Source organism: Mustela erminea, chromosome 7 (assembly GCF_009829155.1).
Source record: "Mustela erminea isolate mMusErm1 chromosome 7, mMusErm1.Pri, whole genome shotgun sequence".
Classification (NCBI taxonomy): Eukaryota; Metazoa; Chordata; class Mammalia; order Carnivora; family Mustelidae; genus Mustela; species Mustela erminea.
In genome coordinates, this window is record NC_045620.1 from 125,668,363 (window position 1) to 125,695,394 (window position 27,032).

The following is a 27,032-nucleotide window of genomic DNA, read 5'->3' on the forward strand; positions in this document are numbered from 1 at the left end:
GAAACAGTGTAAAATACATTTTGTTAAACATAACTTCATTGTTTTGGTAGGATTACATGTCATGGTTAAATATCAAATGGAGAAATGTAATATTATTATATTGTAAAGTGCTCTTCAAGGACATGCATCATTTCTAGCATTACACAGAAACACATCACTGATTACATGGATGTCAACAAATTGATTAAGTATAAATGACTTTTTCCAGGCATCAGCATAATGTTATGTTTAACATTTTCTATAATCCACATACAATATAATGACACCTATATGAAATGTTATTAGTAACTAGTGTGTTATTATTTTAATTGTAGTATAATTAATCTATGTTTTTCTTAAAGAAGTAAATATAAATTTTTAAAATCAAAATGAAGGCACATTACTGATGCAGATTGAGTGAAAGTGTGAAGCCAGTACTTCAACTGGAAAGGGAAAGGGAAAAGGTGGCTAGAAGAAAGTATGTCATAAATTTCATGAAGGATGGCAATTATAATTTACTACTGCAAAGAAAAACAAACAAGCTGTTTGTGTAGAAAATTTTTTAAGATAAATCAGCAATACTGAGGCATTTTTAGCCAAAAATACATAATGAATTTGATAAGAAGATCCCTCTTATAAACAGTGAAAAGAGAATAATAAAATTAGTTACCTGAAATCTGAATTAAATACCCAGTAAAAGGGGAGCCTGGGTGGCTCAGTGGGTTAAGCCGCTGCCTTCGGCTCGGGTCATGATCTCAGGATCCTGAGATCGAGTCCTGCATCGGGCTCCCTGCTCGGCAGGGAGCCTGCTTCCTCCTCTCTCTCTCTCTGCCTGCCTGTCTGCCTACATGTGATCTCTCTCTGTCAAATAAATGAATAAAATCTTTAAAATAAATAAATAAATAAATAAATAAATACCCAGTAAAAAATTTTTATGAGTCTTAACAGAATGTGGGGTTGTAATGTTGACCAGCTATAAAATGTCTCAGATTCTCACACAAAATAGAAAATGATTTTTAGATGTAGAAATTATAAAAATGATTTCAATTATGGAAAGTTTGTTAGGAAGTAAGAAAAATCTAAAAAAGATATTTTATAAAATGTGGAAGACCCTCAATGAAACAACCAAGTAGTTATCACTAGAATAATAGATTTTCCCAACAGCACCAAAAGTCAATTGATTCAGAATTTGAAAAATTAAGAGGCACCTGGATAGCTCAGTCAGTTAAGTGTCCATCTCTTGGTTTTAGCTCAGATCATGATCTCTTGACTCATGAGATTGAGCCCCACATCAGGCTTCACTTTTAGCAGGGAATCTCCTTGAAATTCTCTCCCTCTGCTCATCCCTTGATTTGTGCTCTCTCACTCTGTCTCTCAAATAAATAAATAAATCTTTAAAAATGTTTTTGAAAAATAGCAAGTACTTTTCATTAGCCTTAGACAAGCCATGCAATGTTAAGAGAAAAAGCCCAATTAATACTTTGGTATATTATATTATTTTAATATGTTATATGTATATTATGTTATAATGTATATTATATTATGTCTCCATTTGACTTCCAAATTTATATCAACCTGCAACCTAAATAATCAGACTCATGTAATAGCTATTTTTTTTTAATTTTTTAATTTTTTTTTAAGATTTTATTTATTTGAGAGAGAGAGAGAGTGAGAGAGAGCATGAGAGTGGAGAAGGTCAGAGGGAGAAGCAGACTCCCCTTGGAGCTGGGAGCCCCATGTGGGATTCAATCCCTGGACTCCGGGATTAAGACCTGAGCTGAAGGCAGTTGCTTAACCAACTGAGCCACCCAGGCAGCCAATGGAATAGCTTTCTTTTTTTTTTTTTTTTAATTTTACTTATTTATTTGACAGAGAGAGAGAGAGAGATCACAACTAGGCAGAGAGAGGGGGGAAGCAAGCTCCCCGCTGAGCAGAGAGCCCAATGCAGGGCTCGATCCCAGGATCCTGGGATCATGACCTGAGCCGAAGGCAGAGGCTTTAACCCATTGAGCCACCCAGGTGCCCCTCGAATAGCTATTTTTAAATCCTTTTATCTCTCAAAGAAAAATTTTATCTAGATATGAAAAAATAGTTTCTATAACTATGGATGGTGTTCCAACTATGTTAAGTCAAAATTGGATTTTCATTATTTTAAAACAAGACACTGATATTCCCCCTTGTTGATTTATCCCACTACAGGATATATATTGGAAATATATGTACTTAGTTTTCTGAAGAAAACTCTAGGAAAAGAACCACTGATATAATTGTTAAAATCATGCAGTATATATGTCTAAAAATCATCACCAATTATCAAACTTTTGAACAAATAGACAATGAATTTAATGATCTTATTTTCATTGACCAAGTCATGGAAAAGCTGTAAAAAGATTTCTAGAATCATACTCCAACTGCAATCAACTATAAACTCATTAAGACAAAAGGAATATTTGCTGACATTCAATAATCAAAGGCAAAAATCCCAGCAACAGACTTTACATTTTCTCACTGATGACAAACTGCATATGAATAAACTAACTTAGAAGCTCTTGAGGAAAGAAAAAGTTTATTTGTGACCTAGCTATACTTGCATACAAATTCATATTGTACTTGAAGTTTTTTGTGTCAATAATAATGATTACATTTTTAATAATTTAATTAATAAATCAGTCATACTTTTACACATTTTCCAACATGAATATTGAAATTTTAATTATAATTGAGTGTTATATAAATTTATTGAAAAAACTATAAGAAAAATTTGAAGAACTCTTTTTGATATTGGTAAATTTAGAGCTTTTCAATTGACATACTGCATTTTGAATTCAATTTTAATAATACTGCATTGACTAAGAGTTAAAAAATATACTGTTAAAACTACTGTTTTTTGCTGTATAAAACTGTTGTAGTTTCAAAACTGATACATATTTCCTTCAAAGTCAAATCAATTATCTAAAAAAGATAAACCAGTTTTGTTAATATTGATGCAATTATTGAAGGAAAAGTATATTTTTGGGCAGTTAATTCAGTTACTAGTCAAATTTTAAGTATGTCTGGAACAATTTGGGCATATAAGTCTACTTTTTCAACTGTAAATTTTATGAGATCAAGTACATCATGTGAAAATTTGGCATCTGAATTGAGATATGCTATAAATTTAAAACAGAAGTATAGACGACTTTGTACAAAAAAAAACTCATTAATAATTTTTACATTGATCAAGTGTTGACATATTTTGGGAATACTGGGTTAAATAAAACATACTAAATTACCTGTTTCCTTTTACTTTTTAATGTGATTAATAGAAAATTTGAATTACATATGTGGTTCACAATTTATTTATACTGGACAGAACTGATCTAGAGCTCTTCAGCCTACATATCTGTGATAAAGAACACAAAAGCTAGAACAGCTCTGAAGCAAAATAATAAATGCATACAGTTCTGCATTCTATTTGAGACAAATGTGAGCTGTTTCTGAACCTTCTTTGTGATAGTGATAGAAAGGAGCTAGTCACCAAATCAATGGCTGCATAGCTTGTACCTGAGGCTATATTAATTTGTTTTAGCAAAAGTAACATATCTGGCAAGGCAGCTGTGATTAGGGCTACTATTTTGTTGAATGTGTTGTAATCTACCATCATTTTCCAAGTTCTATCCAGTTTTTGCAAGGACAAAACTCGTGAACTAAATGGAAATATGACAGGGATCACCACCTGCATCCTTCAGATCCTTTCAGTATGACGCTAATCTCAACTATACCCCTAGAATACAATATTGATTTTGTTTCACTATCTTGGCTGGAGGGGTGCAGAAGGGTGAGGGACAGTCTGAAGTTTGTCTCTACAGTAACTTTGACCCCAGAGACTAATGACCCAATATGGTGGCTATATCAGCTGCCAAGTATGTCAAGCCCAATTACACATTTGAGATGGGTAAATGTCCACCAGACTTTGTGCAGGACCTCATTTGCCCCTACTCTAATAGGAAGACCACATGGTTTCAGTCTCAGGTTATCACTATCAACTTAAATCCTATGCCAGATAGTTCTTGGAATGTCTTAGTATTTCCATTTCTCCAGAGCATAATCACTTACGTAAATGACCTTAGCTCTGCCTGGAGAACTGGGCAACAGTTACTGTGCATGTATTTGATAGTGTTGCATGATCTTTCTTTCTCTCTAAGGACTTAGTTATCTCCTCGGGAAGTATCTCTGATTCTCTGTGGACTCTAATCAGACTTGCTATGGTTGGGCACTTAACAGTCTCTAAAACTCAGTCACTATTACTATTAAGTCTTTACATGGCACTTGGTTTTGAAATGAGAACTTCTTTTTATGTAAGCCCAAATGCCCTTTGGCTTTTGTGCCTGGCTTTCTATTACCTTTACTCACCTTGGGCTTTTCATTATGTCTCTACAAAGCATCAGTGGCATTTAGCAGAAGCAATCTACTCCTATCACCCTTTATAGAGACTATTGACTCACCCCACATATTGATTTCAACATATTGCATGCTAGTGTATTCCATTTCACCAGTTCACCTTATCATGTCACCGGTAGTGAAAGCTATAATAAAGTGCAATGTTGCTTTTGGCCAAGAGCTGTCTGTGCAAATGACTTGGTCTTTTTTGAATCCTGGTGTACTCATCTATCTCACCTGTCTTCCTGGACTACTCCCAGTACCAACTTTCACAGGTTGGGTCTTTTCAAAGCAGAGATGGGAGTTTTGGGTGGAAACTGTTGCTTCCCAGAGGAGGGGCAATTGGAGGTTGACCTTAGAATGTAGGTTTGAGATAACATAGAGGGATAGGGAGACTATTTCATGTATCTTTTTAATAGAGTAGGGGAAAAATAAATCACTATTTTGAGAAGACTGGCTTTGTGACCAGAATAGATTTGAGAGTAAGATATTAGGTACTAGTCATATGGAGGTGGAATCAAATGAGGAGTGAAAAGTGTAAATACAAAAAGGGATTGCAAAGGAAGAATTGGTGGGGCCCTTGTAACAGTCTAAGAGATACAAAGATTTGGAGCCTGAATGTCCAGGATGGAATCATGCCCCGGAGAGAGTGGGAGATTGAGAAGAAAGATAACTGATTGAGACTGAATCAAAATGAGTTTTCTGAGATGACAATAATTGTACATTCCAGGAAAGATTTTCTATTTGTATGTCTCTACCAGTAAAGTCTGGGTCAAAGAAAGGAAAGGGCCATACAGATTTAGAAATAAACAGTAAAAGCCTGAAGTGCAAACCTTTGAAAAATTCACAGGCTTAAGAGTTGAGACTCAAGGAACATAACAGAATTGATTAGGGCCGAACTGAAAGCGACCAGACAGGATGTTCACAATGTTAGGGTGGAGCTTAAAGCTACCAGGGAGGAGGTTCACAATGCTCTCAATGAGTTCCAATCTAATCTAAACTCTCTCAAAGCTAGGGTAACTGAGACAGAAGATAGAATTAGTGATCTGGAAGACAAACAGATAGAGAGAAAGGATCAGGAGGAAGCCTGGAACAAACAGCTTAGAAACCACGAAAACAGAATCAGGGAAATAAATGATGCCATGCAGCGTTCCAACGTCAAAATTATTGGAATCCCTGAAGGGGAGGAGAAAGAAAGAAGTCTAGAAGATATAGTGGAACAAGTCCTTCATGAAAATTTTCCCAATCTTGCGAATGGAACCAGCGTTCATGTACTAGAGGCTGAACAGTCTCCACCCAAGATTATACTTTCCAAAAAAACATCACGACACCTGATAGTCAAATTGAGGAACTATAATTGTAGGTATAGTCTCTTGAAAGCCGCCAGGGCAAAGATGCTCCTTACTTACAGAGGGAAGCCCATCAGAATAACATCAGACCTGTCCACAGAGACGTGGCAAGCCAGAAGAGGCTGGCAAGATATATTCAGGGCACTAAATGAGAAGAACATGCAGCCAAGAATACTTTATCCAGCAAGACTGGCATTCAAAATGGATGGAGAGATAAAGAGTTTTCAAGACTGGCAAGGCTTAAAAGACTATGCAACCACCAAGCTGACACTGCAGGAAATATTAAGGGTGGGTCTATAAAAGAGGAAAAATCCCAAGAATAGCATTGAACAGAAATATAGAGACAGTCGACAGAAAGAAAGACTTCAAAGGTAACTCGATGTCAATAAAAACATATCTATCAATAATCACTCTCAATGTGAATGGCCTAAATGCACCCATAAAACGGCACAGGGTTGCAGATTGGATAAAACGACAGGACCCATCCATATGTTGTCTACAAGAGACCCATTTTGAACCTAAAGATACATGCAGACTGAAAGTGAAGGGATGGAGAAGCATCTTTCATGCCAATGGGCCTCAAAAGAAGGCTGGGGTAGCGATTCTCATATCAGATAAATTAGACTTCAAACTAAAGACTGTAGTCAGAGATACAGAAGGACACTACATAATCCTTAAAGGGACTATCCACCAAGATGATCTAACAATTGTAAATATGCTCCCAATATGGGAGCAGCCAATTACTTATGAAAACTGTTTATCAAGATAAAGAGTCATATTGATATGAATACACTAATCGTAGGAGATCTTAACACGCCTCTCTCAGAATTAGACAGATCATCGAAGCAGAAAATCAATGAAAAAACAAGAGCATTTAATGACACATTGGACCAGATGGACCTCATAGATATATACAGAACATTCCACCCTAAAACAACAGAATACTCATTCTTCTCAAGTGCACACGGAACCTTCTCCAGAATAGACCACATACTGGGTCACAAATCAGGACTCAACCGATACCAAAAGACTGAGATTATTCCCTGCATATTCTCAGATCACAATGCTTTGAAACTGGAGCTCAATCACAAGGAAAAGTTCAGAAGGAACTTAAACACCTGGAAGCTAAAGACCACCTTGCTTAAGAACGCTTGGATCAACCAGGAGATCAAAGAAGAACTGAAGCAATGCATGGAAACCAATGAGAACGAAGACACTTCGGTCCAAAACCTATGGGATACAGCAAAGGCGGTCCTAAGGGGAAAATACATAGCCATCCAAGCCTCCCTCAAAAAAGTTGAAAAATCCAGAACACACCAGCTGTCTCTACACCTTAAAGAACTGGAGAATCAACAACAAATCAAACCAACTCCACACATAAGAAGGGAAATCATCAAGATTAGAGCTGAGATCAATGAGGTAGAAACCAGAGACACAGTAGAACGTATCAATGAAACTAGAAGCTGGTTTTTTGAAAGAATCAATAAGATCGATAAACCATTGGCCACACTAATCCAAAAGAAAAGAGAGAAAGCCCAAATTCATAAAATTATGAATGAAAAGGGAGAGATCACAACTAATACCAAGGAAGTAGAAACAATCATCAGAAGTTATTATCAACAGTTATATGCCAATAAGCTTAGCAACCTGGATGAAATGGATGCATTCCTGGAAAAATATAAACTACCAAAATTGAACCAGGAAGAAACTGACAACCTGAATAGACCGATATCTAATAACGAGATTGAAGCAGTGATCAAAAACGTGCCAAAAAACAAGAGCGCAGGACCTGATGAATTCCCTGGGGAATTCTACCAAACCTTCAAAGAAGGAATAACACCTATTCTCCTGAAGCTGTTTCAAAAAATTGAAGCAGAAGGAAAACTTCCAGACTCTTTCTATGAAGCCAGCATTACCCTGATCCCCAAACCAGGCAAAGACCCTACCAAAAAGGAGAATTTTAGACCAATATCACTGATGAATATGGATGCTAAGATTCTCAACAAGATCCTAGCCAACAGGATCCAACAGCACATTAAAAAGATTATCCACCATGATCAGGTGGGATTCATCCCTGGGCTACAAGGATGGTTCAACATTCACAAATCAATCAATGTGATACAACAAATTAATATGAGAAGAGAGAAAAACCACATGGTCCTCTCAATTGATGCAGAAAAAGCATTTGACAAAATCCAGCATCCATTCCTGATTAAAATGCTTCAAAGTATAGGGATAGAGGGAACATTCCTGAACCTCATCAAATCTATCTATGAAAGACCCACAGCAAATATCATCCTCAATGGGAAAAAGCTTGTAGCCTTCCCGTTGAGATCAGGAACACGACAAGGATGCCCACTCTCACCACTCTTCTTCAACATAGTATTAGAAGTCCTAGCAACAGCAATCAGACAACAAAGAGAAATAAAAGGTATCCAAATTGGTAATGAAGAAGTCAAACTCTCTCTCTTTGCAGATGACATGATTCTTTTTTTTTTTTTTAAAGATTTTATTTATTTATTTATTTGACAGAGAGAAATCACAAGTAGATAGAGAGGCAGGCAGAGAGAGAGAGAGGGAAGCAGGCTCTCTGCTGAGCAGAGAGCCCGATGCGGGACCCGATCCCAGGACCCTGAGATCATGACCTGAGCCAAAGGCAGCGGCTTAAACCACTGAGCCACCCAGGCGCCCCGGCATGATTCTTTATATGGAAAACCCAAGACTCCATCCCCAAACTACTAGAACTCATACAGCAATTCAGCAACGTGGCAGGATACAAAGTCAATGTACAGAAATCAGTGGCTTTCTTATACACTAACAATGAAAATACAGAAAGGGAAATTAGAGAATCAATTCCATTTACTATGGCACCAAGAACCATAAGATACCTGGGAATAAACCTAACCAAAGAGGTAAAGGATCTGTACTCGAGGAACTACAGAACACTCATGAAAGAAATTGAAGAAGACACAAATAAATGGAAGACCATTCCATGCTCTTGGATCGGAAGAATAAACATTGTTAAAATGTCTATACTGCCTAGAGCAATCTATACTTTTAATGCCATTCCGATCAAAATTCAACTGGTATTCTTCAAAGACCTGGAGCAAATAATCTAAAAATTTGTATGGAATCAGAAGAGACCCCGAATCGCTAAGGAAATGTTGAAAAACAAAAATAAAACTGGGGGCATCACATTACCTGATTTCAAGCTTTACTACAAAGTTTGATCACCAAGACAGCATGGTACTGGCATAAAAACAGACACATAGACCAGTGGAACAGAGTAGAGAGCCCAGATATGGACCCTCAACTCTATGGTCAATTAATCTTCGACAAAACAGGAAAAAATATACAGTGGAAAAAGACAGTCTCTTCAATAAATGGTGCTAGGAAAACTGGACAGCTATATGTAGAAGAATGAAACTCAACCATTCTCTTACACCGTACACAAAGATAAACTCAAAATGGATAAAAGACCTCAACGTGAGACAGGAATCCATCAGAATCCTAGAGGAGAACATAGGCAGTAATCTCTTCGATTTCAGCCACAGCAACTTCTTTCAAGATATGTCTCCAAAGGCAAAGGAAACAAAAGCGAAAATAAACTTTTGGGACTTCATCAAGATCAAAAGCTTCTGCACAGCAAAGGAAACAGTCAACAAAACAAAGAGGCAACCCACGGAATGGGAGAAGATATTTGCAAATGACAGTACAAACAAAAGGTTGCTATCCAGGATCTATAAAGAACTCCTCAAACTCAACACACACAAAACAGGCAAACATGTCAAAAAATGGGCAGAAGATATGAACAGACACTTCTCCAATCAAGACATACAAATGGCTATCAGACACATGAAAAAATGTTCATCATCATTAGCCCTCAGGGAAATTCAAATTAAAACCACATTGAGATATCACCTTACGCCAGTTAGAATGGCCAAAATTAACAAAACAGGAAACAACATGTGTTGGAGAGGATGTGGAGAAAGGGGAACCCTCTTACACTGTTGGTGGGAATGCAAGTTGGTGCAGCCTCTTTGGAGAACAGTGTGGAGATTCCTCAAGAAATTAAAAACAGAGCTTCCCTATGACCCTGCCATTGCACTCCTGGGTATTTACCCCCAGGATACAGATGTCGTGAAAAGAAGGGCCATCTGTACCCCAATGTTTATAGCAGCAATGGCCATGGTCGCCCAACTATGGAAAGAACCAAGATGCCCTTCAATGGACGAATGGATAAGGAAGATGTGGTCCATATACACTATGGAGTATTATGCCTCCATCAGAAAGGATGAATACCCAACTTTTGTGTCAACATGGACATGACTGGAAGAGATTATGCTGAGTGAAATCAGTCAAGCAGAGAGAGTCAATTATCATATGGTTTCACTTATTTGTGGAGCATAACAAATAGCATGGAGGACAAGGGGTGTTAGAGGAGAAGGGAGTTGGGGTAAAATGGAAGGGGAGGTGAACCATGAGAGACTATGGACTCTGAAAAACAATCTGAGGGTTCTGAAGGGGCGGGGGGTGGGAGGTTGGGGTACCAGGTGGTGGGTATTATAGAGGGCACGGATTGCATGGAGCACTGGGTGTGGTGAAAAAATAATGAATACTGTTTTTCTGAAAATAAATAAATTGAAAAAAAATGCAAGTCAAGAAAAAAAAAAAAAAGAGTTGAGACTCAAGGAACACCCACATAGGGACTAAAGGAAGAAAACAAGGAGCCATTGGTGAAGAGGAAAACCTAAGCAGAGCTTGGAGAGTACCATGGGAGAAGAATTTCATACAGACAGCTCATCAGTGAGGCAAACCTACCAGAACTCCCATGAGCGAATTTGCACAAGTGGTACACTGATACTTCATTTTTCCTAATTAATCTTTTAATGTTTTTTATTCATTATTTATGACAAATGTTGTTGTCAGATCTTTGATTCTGTCTTCCCTCAAGGTTTGAGCTTATTCATTTTAACACACATGAGGAGAAAATGTGTCTTTGCTGAAGAAGTATTTGGAAATAGATCTGGAGATAAAAAAAAAATCTATGCAGGATGAGTTTTCCTGGATATTGCAATATTCTATTTAGATACCTCATCATTACACATCAATTTGAAGGGTCATTCAGTCAACAGCTTGTGTCCAGGAAACAGATCTCCAGAGATGCCCTTTGGGTTTGCATACTCAAGCTGTGTTTAGAAACAAAGCCAACTGGCAGCACCATAAAATTATGGCTCCAGCTTTAAATACACGAAGTCCACTTAGGGGAAGTAGTAGCTTCTTATTTTCACATTTAATAAAAATATGCATAACAAATCCTCTCTAAAAGCTTGAACAACCTCCTCCGTCCATCAGTTTTGGAAAACTGAAAGCCATCAAAATCCACGTGCCTTCAATCCACATTAACTTCAGCAATCTAGTTTGCAGTCCCCCCTTTGCTTCTGAAAACTGTGGTCTCTAGAACCCCAGTCCAGGTCCACATACCCTAAGTCTTTTCAAGATAGCTCCATCCTTCTTCTTGCTTTATCTAAAATGTGGCTTTCTCTTTAGAAATCATTTCTACCTCCCTTTCAGTTAGAGACTAATCATTCTTGGATATTCTTTGCAAACTGCTCAGCATTATTTCTGGATTATTTCTCCACTGCTTTCTTATAAAAGCCCTCTGCTCCTCCTATACTCATGTCATTCTGTTTGTGGACCATTTTCTATATCATCATCATCACCCCAGTCCCATAACATATGTCAGTCAGTAAGACTGCAGCCACTGGCCCAAGCTCTCTTCTTCACCTAGCCTTCCAACAAAGTACTCACTCAGTCCACGGCCTCCTCATCTGGCACCTTCTCCTCCATTTCTCTTCTCCATCTCCACATCAAGAGCAGTTCTTTATTGCCAAGAACCAGTCAACTGGTAAGCCATCACCTACCAAGCAACACACACTCTTACAGTGATTCCTTTCACCTACCACAGAAAATCTTCAACCCAATGAGGCTTTCAGTCCTTTGACAAGCACCCCCTTGCTCTCTATGGGCTCACACCTATTAAGTTTAAACCCTGCTGTCTTCATTTAGTCCCTTTCTTAAAAATATCAGCTCTCTTGTCAATAAGTATCCCAGTTTAAGTTACCGTCATCTTTTTCTAGACTACTGAAACAACTAACATGTTGATCTCCTCATTCAACCACAGCTTCTCCAATCAACTCACAAGGATGTTTCAACATTTGCAAATCAATCAATGTGATAGAACAAATTAATATGAGAAGAGAGAAGAACCACATGGTCCTCTCAATTGATGCAGAAAAAGCATTTGACAAAATCCAGCATCTGTTCCTGATTAAAAAGCTTCAAAGCATAGGGATAGAGGGAACATTCCTGAACCTCATCAAATCTATCTATGAAAGACCCACAGCAAATATCATCCTCAATGGGAAAAAGCTTGTAGCCTTCCCGTTGAGATCAGGAACACGACAAGGATGCCCACTCTCACCACTCTTCTTCAACACAGTATTAGAAGTCCTAGCAACAGCAATCAGACAACAAAGAGAAATAAAAGGTATGCAAATTGGCAATGAAGAAGTCAAACTCTCTCTCTTTGCAGATGACATGATTCTTTATATGGAAAACCCAAGACTCCATCCCCAAACTACTAGAACTCATACAGCAATTCAGCAACGTGGCAGGATACAAAGTCAATGTACAGAAATCAGTGGCTTTCTTATACACTAACAATGAAAATACAGAAAGGGAAATTAGAGAATCAATTCCATTTACTATGGCACCAAGAACCATAAGATACCTGGGAATAAACCTAACCAAAGAGGTAAAGGATCTGTACTCGAGGAACTACAGAACACTCATGAAAGAAATTGAAGAAGACACAAATAGATGGAAGACCATTCCATGCTCTTGGATCGGAAGAATAAACATTGTTAAAATGTCTATACTGCCTAGAGCAATCTATACTTTTAATGCCATTCCGATCAAAATTCAACTGGTATTCTTCAAAGACCTGGAGCAAATAATCTAAAAATTTGTATGGAATCAGAAGAGACCCCGAATCGCTAAGGAAATGTTGAAAAACAAAAATAAAACTGGGGGCATCACATTACCGGATTTCAAGCTTTACTACAAAGTTTGATCACCAAGACAGCATGGTACTGGCATAAAAACAGACACATAGACCAGTGAAACAGAGTAGAGAGCCCAGATATGGACCCTCAACTCTATGGTCAAATAATCTTCGACAAAACAGGAAAAAATATACAGTGGAAAAAAGACAGTCTCTTCAATAAATGGTGCTAGGAAAACTGGACAGCTATATGTAGAAGAATGAAACTCAACCATTCTCTTACACCATACACAAAGATAAACTCAAAATGGATCTCTCTTAATTGCAAACCTCATCATATCACCTGCCTACTTTGAATACTATAGAGGTTTCCCCATCCTGAGATTGCTTACAAGGACCTACTTGTTCTAGCCATTGTTGTCTCCTCTAAATCCCCTTCACTAACTTTTGCTCCCATCCTACTGCCATAATCGACTGCTTTCAGTTCTGAGAACATAACTCTTCTCCCCTCCCCTCCCCTCCCTTTTCATTCCCTCCTTTTCCTCTCCTCCCATCCTCCTACTTGCCCTGTCCTCTCCCTAACTCATCTCTTTCTATAGGATAGTCCTCTTGGAATAGTTTCTTCCCTCCTGGCTTCCCTGGGCTCCTCATATTTATCCTTGAGATATTGACCCCTCCAGAAAGTCTTTTCCTAGCCCTTAATTGGGATAACTAGTCTTTGTCTTTCACAAAATCTACTTTAGCATTATAAAAGGTCTTCCTATCTGAATTAGAATTGCTGCAGTTCCTTAGCATTGCTATCTCTACAGGATGTTCAATACTCACTTTGCTCTTATCATCTGCCCACTTCATTCCTGACCTTGGCACTTAGGCTCCTTCACAAATCAGAGCAAACCACCTCTCTCACCCTATCTTCCATCTCTCTTATAAAACGCATTGTTCTCATTTTCACATCACCCCTTCTCTCCAGCTACAATGCTCTCTTGGACATTCTTCAATATACCAAATGCTTTGATACCTTCATGTCTACCAAATGTTTTGCTGTCTGTTTAAAAAGTCTTGTCCCATCCTCTCTATCTAGAGACTTTCAACTCAGCTTTGAAGATTTAGCTCAGATCTCAGTTCTTACAAGAGTCCAGTTCTCTCCTCTATACTCCCCCAGCATCCTGCCTAAAACTCTCTCAGGGCACAGGGCACTGTCATCCAGCTTCATAGGAATGTCTTTCACTGAGACAATGGCCTTTAAAAGCAGGAATGATGTATTCAACTTTGCATCCCTTAAGCTTTGAGAAAAATATGAGGAGTTTTAATAATCATTAGACAAGTACGGTATGGTTCAAATTTTTTTCAAGTTGATAATTTTCATCATTTCCCTAAATTCAGCTATGTTTTTCAAACAATCACTATTATCAGATAATCACCCATTAAAATGTATGTGCCATATATTTTACTTCAAAATAGTATTTATAGGGGTGCCTGGGTGGCTCAGTGGGTTAAGCCGCTGCCTTCGGCTCAGGTCATGATCTCAGGGTCCTGGGATCGAGTCCCACATCGGGCTCTCTGCTCAGCAGGGGGCCTGCTTCCCTTCCTCTCTCTCTGTGATCTCTTCCCTTCCTCTCTCCTACTGTGATCTCTCTCTGTCAAATAAATAAATAAAATCTTTATAAAAAAATAGTATTTATAGACAAGACAGTCTAAAGTGTATTGTTCATGTTTTCATGAGGTCACAAGAATTTGCTAAAGGCAAAGTTGGTTGCTTTGACCATACATTACCATATTTCACAGGAAGATGATGATACAATTTCATTCCAGAATCGCTTCTCGGCCTTTTGGCTAAGATCAAGTGCAGAATAAGCCACAAGACTAAGAAAGAATTTATCAGAACAAAATTGTTTTGTGTATTTATTTCTTCTCATCCTACCAAATCTACTATCATCTGACTGTAAAGTGTGAAAATGAAAAAGAAAGAGCAAAAATATTTGGCTTTTATTCTAAAATTTGATTAATGACTAACTTTCTTGGATATGGTGTTATTTCACTAAAATATTAAAGCCTTTGGACTGTTATTTACTGAGCCTCAAAACAACACATTTCTAAGCTGTATTTGTTTTCTGTCTTGCTGTCATTTGAAGTAAAATTCGTTTCCTAAAATCACATCTCATACTGGGTAGTAACCAAGTATGCATTCTCACAGGATATAACTTGACCTCTGACTTATATTGAGTCTTCCAAATATTGGAGAGGCAAGGAAAATGGGAGGAGTATCATTGGAGAATTATACTTTACTTTTGCTGGAATTAATCAAAAGTCCAAGGCAATAAAGTATTTTTTAATCAGCAAGTATTTGTTGGGTGCTTACTTGGTATTCAGAAATGTGTGTAAAGTTTAGGGACATAGCAATAACGAAGAGAAACACCATCACTGCCCTCACAGAGCTTCCAGTCCAGTAGGAGTGGCAGGTAATTAAATAAGCTACAGTGCAGTATGATAAATGCAATTACAGAAGAAGTATGATGTCACAGTAGTATGTGTCATAGGGTGTCATAGGGTAAAATATAGTAAGGTATCAGAAAACTGAACACTCCCTGGTTCGCAAACCAATAGATGCCAGTAGGGAGGTTAAATTTACTTTTAGGAATAAAAGAGAATCAGGTTTGCAGACCCATGGTATATGCTCAAAAATATTTATTTGATAAACAAGTCAACAAATACAGAGGCTTTTCCTCACAGCCGAAGTGGTCTCCTGGGTTACTGATGACAATGCTTGGGACTGGGCACAGTACTGTAAAATAACTTGCCCCAGAACAGCAGATCATTCACCGTTCAGCTCATAGGGAAGGGTAGGGCCTCCAAATTATCACTTTAGGGTAAAAGACCTCACAAAGAACAGCTACAGATGAAAAGTCGGTATCTTGTCTTTACCCTTCCCAGAAAGAGGAGCCAATAGAGCTGACCCCTGAGGGATTCCTATAGTTCTACAGCTCAGGGGGAAACTGCCAGCTGCATTCACAAATAGATTATCCCAAACAACCCTAATGTATCCTTTCTTGCATTTTACTACATTTCCACTCACATTTGATTTCCCCAAAACAAAGTTGCCCTAGAATCCTAAAAAGAATCCATCTTCTGGGCAAATAAATGAAAAACCTGTCAGTGGTTTGATACTTTTTAGAATCTCCAAATAAGCTAACCTCTCAGTACAAAGCTGTTATATAATGGATTTGAGATTTCTAGTTTCTAGACTTCACTTGGCAAAAGGATCTATGTCTTTGCCAAACCATTTAGCAAGTGTTCACAGCATGTCAATCTGTCATGGGTTATGTTTAATAAGGCATGTACATCCACAGCTACCCTCACCAGGCTGATTGGAGCTTATCACCTGCTGGATGGTTGCCATCATTCTTTTCCAATAAGAGAGAATTGAGATAGAGAAGTGCTCTGAACCAGCAGTGAGATCCTGCTGATTTGGGGGTATTATCCAAAGATGATTCTCTGAGGCTGTGACCTAGAGGTCCAGGGCAACTGAAAAACTCAGTTGACTGGGGTAGAAAAATGGACCATCATCCCAAATGTTATCAAAGCTCTTCCTTCCTCTCAAGCCCAGAGAACATTAAAGACCCAAGAGATGTTCAAGAGGTCATTTTCTTCAGCCTACACAAATAAAACTTTATTTAAACTTTAGAGAAGAAGAGGTACTGGTAAAGAGAGGACAGTATTGCTGAGAGCTAGACAGCAAGTCAACAAAATGTTTGAGTTTAAAAACCAACTTCCTTCACTAGAGCTCCCAAACTCTTCCAACAAAATATCTTTATATATTTTCTCTTTCCCAAGGGAAAGAGGTATAACTCTTGGTAGCTAAAAAGAAGAATGAAATTTCTTTGAACTCCTATGTCACAATTTAAAATGTTTTGTGAATTTTGTATCCTACCCAGTGAAGCATCTATTTGGATTGATATAAAATCATTTTCCCAAAAGTTATTAGACAAAATTAGTGGTTCAAGAAGATGCTATGCTTGTTCTATATCTTTGCAAACCTTTAGAACAATGGGCTCCCAAGTTCAGGAAACATAGCTTGCTTCATGAAAATACAATTGCTGTTTCTCTGGCTTCCTTTACTTCATTCTGAAAGAGTCTTATTATACAAATGCCATTTTGCCACCTAATCCATCTAGATTTATCTTCTGAGATGCATTCATAGTGGAAAAAGACAAAAAAAGAACCACTCTCTTCACACAGTTCCAGTTTTTTAAGTTCAGTTCTCCAACCTGCAAAGTTATTCCCTAGGCTGAGGCCATAACACCTCTGGCTTGGCAGATGACAATGGTGAAAGAAAGAGTCATGATTCCCTGCAGAATCTATTCAAATAAATTGGCTCCTTACCATCCATATTTGTATTTAAGAATCACAGTAGCATGATAGGCTCATAGGAACTCTATGGGTTTGTCAGGAATATAAAGAAGTTATTAGACATCCTGGTTTCACTCACTAACTCTGAGCCTCTTCTCTTGGGAAAAGCATTATTCTATAGCAGGGATCAAATTCCTTCTTCTAATATCAATTTTTCTCTAATGTATTTTTTTTAAAGATTTTATTTATTTCTTTCTTTGCCAGAGAGAGAACCACACACAATCAGGGGGAGCAGCAGGCAGAAGAAGAGGGAGAAAGAAACAGGCTCCCAGCCGAGCAAGGAGTTAGATGCAGGACTCAATCCCAGGACCCTGAGCGGAAGGCAGCCACTCAACCAACGGAGCCACCCAGGTATCCCTCTTCTAATGTATTTTAACAGAAATTATATCCAGGCATTTAGAAGAAAAATCACTTAGATATAAAATATTGGACAAAAAATACACACTGATAAATTAAGCCACAAATGTCACATGCATATCTTATATTCAGCTCCAAAAGTTGTTACTCTAATTTTTAATTTTATTGTGGTATTATACAGAAATTACATACCCACCCCTGTAAAATCAGGTGTGTCTTTCCTCTGCTGGACCACTTCCAAGACACAACACTGGTGGTAATTATTTATATATGTCAACTTAACTGGGTCACAGTGTACTAGGATATTTAGTTAGATTTTTTATAGGTGTGTCTATGTGGGTGTTCCTGGATGAGACTAATATTTGAATCAGTAGACTGGGTAAAGCAGATTGCCCTCCCAATGCTAGCAGGCCTCATCCAATCTGTTGAGGCTCCAAATAGAACAAAAAGCCTGAGAAGAAAGAATTCTCTCTGTTGAAGCTAGAATGTCAGTCTTCTGCCTTCAAACTTGAACTTAAACTGGAGCTTACACTATTGGCTGCACTGGATCTCTACTTGTTGAGCACGGATCTTGGGACTTCTTAGCCTCTATAATCATGTGAGCCAATTCCTTATAATTTCTATATGTTTCTTTGTGTGTGTGTGTGTAATATATATACATATATATACACATATATATGTGTGTGTATATATATATATATATAAATTTAATCTGTATATATGTAAAAAAAAAAAAAAGGTGTGGGGGTGTGTGTGTGTACATAAACATCAGGTTCTCTTTCTCTGTAAAACCCTGAGTACCATAGCACCTTCCTGCTGCCACTAGATCTGGAGCTCTCCAGAAATGACTTGTAGCCACTGACTACATCACTGTCATTTTCCCAGTTGCAGTCATACATTAAATGTGTTTTCTCTCTCATTTTGAAATGTTTTCTTTAAAATGGCAGCATTTACTTGGTCTGTGTTGTTTTTTATGACTGTTGAGTAACTGAGTTTTATGGTATGTCTATTACTAATATACTTGGATCCCACAGAGGAATTTATGTGTGTTTCTTAGGTTTAATAAAATATTATGCATATGCCTTTTTTAATGTTTTTGGCAAGATTTCCATCACATTGGCTTGGTGCAGTTTATGCATTTTTTATTTTCTATTTTAATATAGGCTGTACTCCTTGGGATTTCTATTAGTAATGCTGAAAGACTTGGAGCAGGCTTTTAGAAGTAAAGGTTGTTATTTAAAAACTTCCACAATGCATAATGAAAGGCATGGCAGTGAAGGATGATACAGTACATTTAATAGATGAGGCCAATTACAGTGGCAAATTTAAGGAAGAAACTTGACATTCTACTAACCCTGACTTAGCAGGGGCCTTAGAAGGCCAACTAGCTTCTTACCCCTCCACATTTATAGTCATGCCCAGAAGGCCACATGATAAAATAAGGGAGGCAATGACTATGGGGCTGTCTCTCTAAGGGACCTATTCCAATATTAAGAACACAAGGATGTCCCCAACTAACATGGGGAGGAATCAAAGCTCCAGCAGAGACAGCAAAGCTCCCATACATTACAAAGGGGCCATCAATGTCTCCAAATATACCCTATGAGCAGCAACTCCTAGACTGCTGTGAAGGAAGTCTTTATCTAGGCTCCCTGACACAGTCTGCCTTCTTCTCACCCCAACTAGATCTTTCTGACACCATAAACCTAGTATACACCCCTACTGGTACTATGGCTACCCATCCAACCCTAACTCAACAGTCTGGGACTATGTACCCCAATACTACCTCTTTCTTCCCTTTTGCTTTTTATATCGAAGACCCAGAGGCAAAATATCATTTGAAAATAATCCCTCACACTCTAATCCATGTGGTCTCTGACTATGAACACTTCTGTGGTTCTGCTGATAAATATCCCTTGAAAACCAAGCCCTGACCCTGTGCCAGATTCCATAGTCATGTACTAAATACTTACTGCACCAGAGCTTGTGCTGTGTGCCAGGGATGTGCCGGATAATAAGACAGAGTTCTTGCCTTGTAAAGGAAGTTGGACATAAGCAGATCATTTCAATCCAATGTCAAAGGTGCTAGCAAACATACAGTGCTAAAAGCTTAGATCAGGGTCACTAAATTCAACCTAGAGTTCAGAAATAACTTTCTCAAGAGCATAAAACCTGAACTGAATCTTGAAGGAAGTTAGAACCATTAATTAGACGAATGGAAGTCTTCCTTAACTCTCTCACATTGTACCATCTCCAATTTATAATTTGCTTTTCCAAAAATAGCCCAGTGATATAAAATCCAGGTCCCAAAGCCACAGGGCACAGTGGCCTAGTTCCTGGAGCCCTCAGCGGTCAGAACCACCCCAGGACACAGCTGAGGGAAACACTTGCCTACTGAAGCTTACACTGCATCCTCCTCCCCTGCTCTCCAACCTCATGTCCCCAGTGCTCAGGCTTTGGTTACTCATAAGGGCACTGTGTTCCCTCCATGCTCCAAGTGATAAAGCTTAAAAAACAGCTCCTTTTGTGCAGGAGGCAGGGATATTGAGCAAACATTTAGCAACCTCAAGGGAATTTTTAGAAAGACAAAATAAATGATGCTCATTTGCCCTGATTGAGAGGGGATATTTTACAATCTTTAGTAAATGGTTACTGCATCCAATTTAGATTTTCAATCTCACAGCCTACCCTGTGTGGGCAGACAGAGAAAGAACCTCAATTTTCAGGTTTATAAATGTCGAAAATGGGATATTTTCACCAAAATTGTGGTACACATTTATGTGTTCATTAAATGTGATTGCTGCAATAATGATATACACCTAAAATTCCTTTAACCATAAAAGAGAAAACTTAAGCTCCAATGAAACCCCATACTATAGCATTAAGACCCAGGATGGTTTTTTTCCTTTTTAACAAACCAATTACAGTGCCAGAGTGGGTGAAACACCACAAGGAATAGTCTGTAAGATCATATAGCAATGGGGCCAATTTATAGTAGGTAACTGAGAAATGCTTGAAATTGTCATTTCTCCTGGTTAGGGCTGAATAGGAAAGAATGTGATTAATAAATAGCTTAAGCAGCAAACAGAAGGTACTTACAATGCACGAATGCTCTGGGGAGATGAGGTATTGAGAAAATCATTACGATAAAGTACAGGCAGGCGTTAAGCTTAAAGAGGCTGAAACAAATTTTTAAAACAGCACATTAACGGGTTATCTGGGCTGGAATTGCTTATTAAGATTTTCTTTAAATGGCCATTCCATTATAAGGTCAAACTCTAGGTCTGTTAAGATGAATGGAGATCAAAGAAAATATTTCAGAGTGCAGGAAAATCCAGGGTCCTAGAGCCAAGACCAAGTCTTTGAGCTCTTCTAACAATTTCTGTCTAGAAGACAGTGCTGGGTACCTCTCCTCCTCTCCCTACAACTCTGACAGGGCTCCCAACAAAAATGGTTCCCATCCCTCTATCTCTGCATTTATAGGAAAGTCATACTACACAGGTGTCATCCAATGTGATACTCCCATTCATTAAGTCACAGTGACTGGTTTAGGAACAATGTCATAACCCACATCACATCCATCAGAAGCTTTCCTTCATGTTCTATATTTCAGTTCCTCTTAACAGACAAGTTAGAAAGCCTTGATTATAGTACCGCTCTCCCCGCCAACACTATTGCTGCAATACAGAAGCCTGGCTACACTGAAAGAAACAGTCCTGAATACTAAGGTCTCCTCCCTGTCTGCTTTTGCTCCTATTCCTCTGCTTCTTTTCCTCAAAGCTTTGCCCTCAGATCACTGTTAGATAATCTTCATCAAATTTATCCAATTACTTATTAGCTAACTGCTCTAGCTGCTGGCCCACACTAAAAGAAAATACCATCAAAGGAAGGTAGAAATGGTAGAAATATTAGAAACCATGTAATTTTGGAAATAATCACAGATATGGAGGATACCCTCACGAACAGAAGCCTCTGAAGGAAGCTGGGAAGATGGCAGAGTAAGAAGACCCTAAATCTCACCTCATCCCATGGATACAACTAGGTAATGCTCGCATCAGTGTAAATAACCCAGAAAATGATCTGAAGACTAGCAGAACAAACTCCACAATGAAGGGAAGAGAAGAGGCAATAACTAAGTGGGAAGAAGGGGCAGAAATCTGGCAAGGAGCAATATGGACTATGGCTGGGAGACTGGGAGGGCAGTGGGTGCAGAGAACGGGGAGAAAAAGATTATCACACCAGGGAGTCCACATGGGCAAGATAAATTCTTACAACCAAAGGAACTTAAAGGCTGGAATTTCAAAAATCAGTTGGCTAGGTTTTGGGAAAGCCTAAAGGCCAATAGGAATCCAAGTCTCTACTTTTAAAGAGACAGCATAACAAATAGTCCCTGGAGATACAGCAGAGAAGCAGTAATTTGCAATTGCCTGGGCCATATGGGAAGGAGTTTACTCATTTCAGAGGATGTCCTGGAGGGGACTGGACCACTAAGGGACTCCTCCAGGAACCAAGGAGCTGGCAGTTGTCATCTCCCTCCCCTGCTCCCCAGCATAACACATAGCCACCTGCTAGAACCAGCAAAATGATACTCACTACCTAACCTGCTTACACCAAGCCCTGCCTCTTCCAGCCCAGCCTGCCTCAGTCCATGTTTTGCAAGTCCCCTTCCCCAAAAGACCAGTACAAACTTTGCCAACAACATAATCCAGGCATTTTTCAGGGCCTGGTTTCCTGGCAGCACCAGTGGCAGTAGGGCCTCTGAGACTCTGAGGCACACTTTGTTAAAATTTCACATCCCACCTACTTTGTGAGCTTTATGGATCTGCCCAGTTGGCCCAGTCCTACCCTTGCGGCCTGTCTCATTTTATAAGCAGACTGAGGGGTGCCTTGTTAAAACTGCATGTTCCTCCCCTACAGGCAACGAAACACTACCCACGATAGGCAAAGAATGCTTCTGTAGACAACTAGACTAAAGGAAGAAGTGACCAGAACACAATAGCAAGGCACACAACACACACAGGAAGCATGCCCTGAAATGCCAGGTTCCAGTGAACAGGGGACACTGCTTGCAGGGCACTACAGACCTCTTCTTCATGAGGCCATTGTTTTCAAGAGCAGAAGACCTATTTATCTCTCCCAGCACAAAGAAATGGACATAGAGAGTTAGACAAATGAAAAGACAGACAAATGTGTTTCAGATGAAAGAAGAGGACAAGATCACAGCAAGAAACCTAAGTTAAATGGATATAACTAATATGCCTGAGAGAGAATTTAAAGTAATGATCATAAAGACAGCCATTAGACTTCAAAAAAGAGAGGAGAAAACAAGGAGATAAAAAAGAACCAATCAGAGATTAAGAACTCAATGAATGAATTAAAAAATACATTAGATGAAATAAATAGCAGGCTGGAAGAAGCAGAGGAGTAAACTGGTGACCTGAAAGACAGGCTAATAAAAAGTTGTGAAGCTAGGCAGGTGAGAGGAAAAAACAATATGCAAAATGAGAAAAGACAAGGAACACAGCAACTCCATCAAACATAATAATATTCACATTATAGGCATCCCGTAGAAGAAAAGAACAGGGGGCAGAAAATTTACTTGAAGAAATAATAACTGAAAACCTCCCAAATCTGAGGAAGAAAACAAATATCCAGATCCAGGAGGCACAGAGATCCCCCAATAAAATCAACCCAAGAAAGTCCACACAAAGACACATAGTAATAAAATGGCAAAAAAAAAAAAAAATAGTATTAAAGAGAGAACTTTAAAAGCAGCAAAAGAAAAAGAGAGTTACATACACGGGAAACCTCATATGGGGGATTTTGCAACAGAAACTTTGCAGGCCAGAAGAGAATGCCATGATATATTCTAAGTACTGGAAGGAAAAAGAAAAATCTGCAGCCAAGAATCCTCTATCCACCAAAGTTATCACTCAGAATAGAAGAGTTAGAGTTTCTTAGACAAATAAAAACTAAAGGAGTTTATAATCACTAAAACCAGCCCTACCAGAAATATTAAAGAGAACTCTTTGAGTGGAAAGGAAAGACTATAAGAAAGCATAAGAAAAGTAGGAAACACAAAAGCAATAAAAATAAGTATATCTGTAAAAATATGTCAAGGGATTCAAAAAATAAAAAGGATGTAAAGGATTATACCATATAGTTAAAACATGGAGGGAGAGAGATGTAAAGAATAGATTCAAACTGAAGCAACCATCAACTTAATATATACTGCTATATGAAGAAGATTTTATATACAAATCTAATGGTAACCACAAAGCAAAAAATAGTTATAGATATGCAAAACATAGAGAAAGGAATCTAAGTATGTCACTAAAGAAAACCAGCAAACCATGAAAAAGAGAAGAAAGAATAAGAGAACTGCAAAAACAAGCACAAAACAACTACAAAAATGGCAGTAGGTACAAACCTATCAATAATTACTTTGAATGTAATGGATTAAATGCTCCAATCAAAGGACATAGGGTGAACGAATGGATTAATAAACAGGACTTATCTATGTGTTGTCTACAAGAGACTCTTTTTAGACCTAAAGACATGCAGTTTGAAAGTGAGGGGATGGCAAAACATGTATTATGCAAATGAATGCTAAGAGAAGGTTAAAGTAGCAATTCTAATACCAGACAAAATAATATTTTAAAGCAAAGACTAGAACTTAGGTGGCTCAGTCAGTTAAGCATCTGCCTTTGGCTCAGGTCACGATCCTAGGGTCCTGGGTTGAGCCCTGTGTTGAGCTCCCTGCTCAGCAAAGAGTCTGCTTCTCTCTCCCTCCACCCTTGCCCATGCTTATGCATGCTCTCTCTCTGTTTCTCTCTGAAAAAAATACATAAAACCTTTAAAATTTTTTTTAATTTAAAAATAAAATAAATAAAACAATGACTATAAAAAGAGACAAAAAAGTATATATATTAATATATATATATCTATATTATATATATAATATATATAATAATATATATAATAATAAAGAGGAAAATCCAACAAGAAGATGTAACAATTGTAAATTTATGCACCCAACATGGGAGCACACAAATACCTAAAACAGTTATAACAGACATAAAGGAACTAATAAATAATAATAACAGTGTAGAGGGCTTTAACACCCCACTTACATCAATGGACAGATTGATGTAGAAAATAAAATAGAAAATAAAAAAGAAACAGTGACTTCACATGACACACTGGACCAGATAGATTTAACAGATATATTCAGAATATTCTATCCTAAAACAGAAACATACACATTCTTTTCAAGAGTACATGAAATATTCTCCAAAACAGATCACATATTAGGCCACAAAACTCAACAAATTCAAAATACTAAAGTCATACCATGCATATGTTCTGACTACATGCTATGAAACTAGAAATCCACCACAAGAAATAATCTGGAAAGAACACAAATACACGGAGGTTGATTAACATGCTACTAAACAATGAGTGGATCAACCAAGAAATAAAAGAGGAAATAAGAAATTACATGTAGAAAAATAAAAATGAAAACACATTGGTCCAAAAACCTATGGATGCAGCAAAATTGGCACTAAGAGAGAAATGTTAAGTGTTACAGGCCCACCTCAAGAAGCAATAATAAATCTCAAACAACCTATGCTTACACATAAAGGAGCTAGAGAAAGAAGAACAAACAAAACCCCCAAAACTGTAAAAGAAAAGAAATAATAAAGATTAGAGTGGAAATAACTAATACAAAAACTAAAAAACAATAGAACAGATAAATGAAACCAGGAACTGTTCTTTGAAAAGACCAACAAAATTGATAACCTCTAGCCAGACTCATCAAAATATTTAAAAAGGCTCAAATAAACAATCAGAAATGAAAGAAGAGAAATAACAACTGACACTACAGAAATAAAAGCAATTGTAAAACAATATCATTAAAAATTATACATCAATAAATTGGTCAACCAAAAGAAAAGGATGATTTTCTAGAAATATATAACCTCCCAAAACTGAATCAGGAAGAAATAGAAAATTTAAACAGACTGATTACTAACAATTAAATTGAATCAGTAAAAAAACAAACAATCAAAAACCTTCCAGAAAACCAAAGCTCAGGACCAGACATCTTCATGTCTTCACAGGTGAATTCTACCACATTTAAAGAAGAGTTAATACCAAGTGGTAGGGAAGATGGAGGAGGAGTCAGAGACCCAAATTTCTTCTGGTGCCAGGAATTCAACTAGATATCAAACCATTCTGAACACCTGCAAACTCAAAAGGAGATCAAAGAGAATAGCAGCAATTCTATGAACAGAAATGATCGCTTTCTGGAAGGTACGAAGTGTGGAGAAGTGAATCCGAGGTGATATACAAGAAGATAGACTGTGGAGGGAGGGGCCGGCTCCTGGCAAGTGGTAGAGCAGTGGAGCACAAAATTGGAACTTTTAGAAGTCTGCTCCACTAAGGGATGTCACTCCAAAGGCTAAGCACTGGGGTGAAGCCCTCACAGGGACAGTGTGGTCTCAGGACCTGCGGGGTCACAAAAAGACCAGGGGTTTCTGAGTGTAGCAGAGCTCCCAGATATCAAAGCAGGGAAGCTGGCTGCAGAGACTGAGCTGAGACGTGCACTCCCAGCTTGGGGTTACCTTAAACTATGGTCCGAGGCACAGTTGGGCCACTGCTCTTCAAGCAAGAACCCCACAAATGGCAGATCTAGGGAGATCCCCACCCCCGCTTCCTCCACCAGGGGCAGCACCATGGGAGTGCACTGTAGCAATCCGCTGGGTTTGGAGAATCCAAACAGGAGCATGTGTCAGAGACAGAAATGCTCAGTCACAGGGTGGGTGAGCACAGAGTGCAGCTGGAGACCAGGGAGACGGGCATGACTGACTGTTTTTCTCTGAGGATGCACTAAAAAGGGGAGCCCCAAGATCTCAGCTTCTCCGGGGCTAAAGATTGGGAGACCGCCATCTATATTCCCCTCCTCCAATGCTGTACAGAAAGCGCTCATGGAACAAAAGCTACTGAGATTGCAGAACCGAGCAGATTACTTAGCCTGGCCCCCGGCAAGGGTGGTGAAATCCCACCTCAGGCAAAGACATTTGAGAATCACTGCAACAGGCCCCTCCCCCAGGGGATCAGCAAGAACATCCAGCTAAGATCAAGTTTACTGATCAATGAGAACTGCAAAACACCAGTGCTAGGGGGATATAGCACATAGAATTCATGGTTTTTTTCCCCACGATACTTCAGTCTTTCAAAGTTAAATTTTTCAAATTTCTGTTATTTTTTTCCATTTTTTTTTTTAGTTTTTCCCTCTTTCCTATTTTAACCTATTTTAACTATTTTATCTTATCAATACTTTTTTAAAGATCTTTTTAAATTTTCCTTTTTATAGTCATATTCTATCCCTTCATTGCATTTAACCTTATTTTTTGTATACATATATGTTTTTCTTTCTTTAAAATTTTGGG

General features: G+C 38.3%; 1 protein-coding gene across 1 annotated transcript in view; it reads right to left on the reverse strand.

The window, feature by feature from the left end:
- Nucleotides 1–27,032, reverse strand: part of TDRD15 (tudor domain containing 15) — a 513,320-nt gene that overhangs the window by 306,443 nt on the left and 179,845 nt on the right. The window lies entirely within an intron of this gene.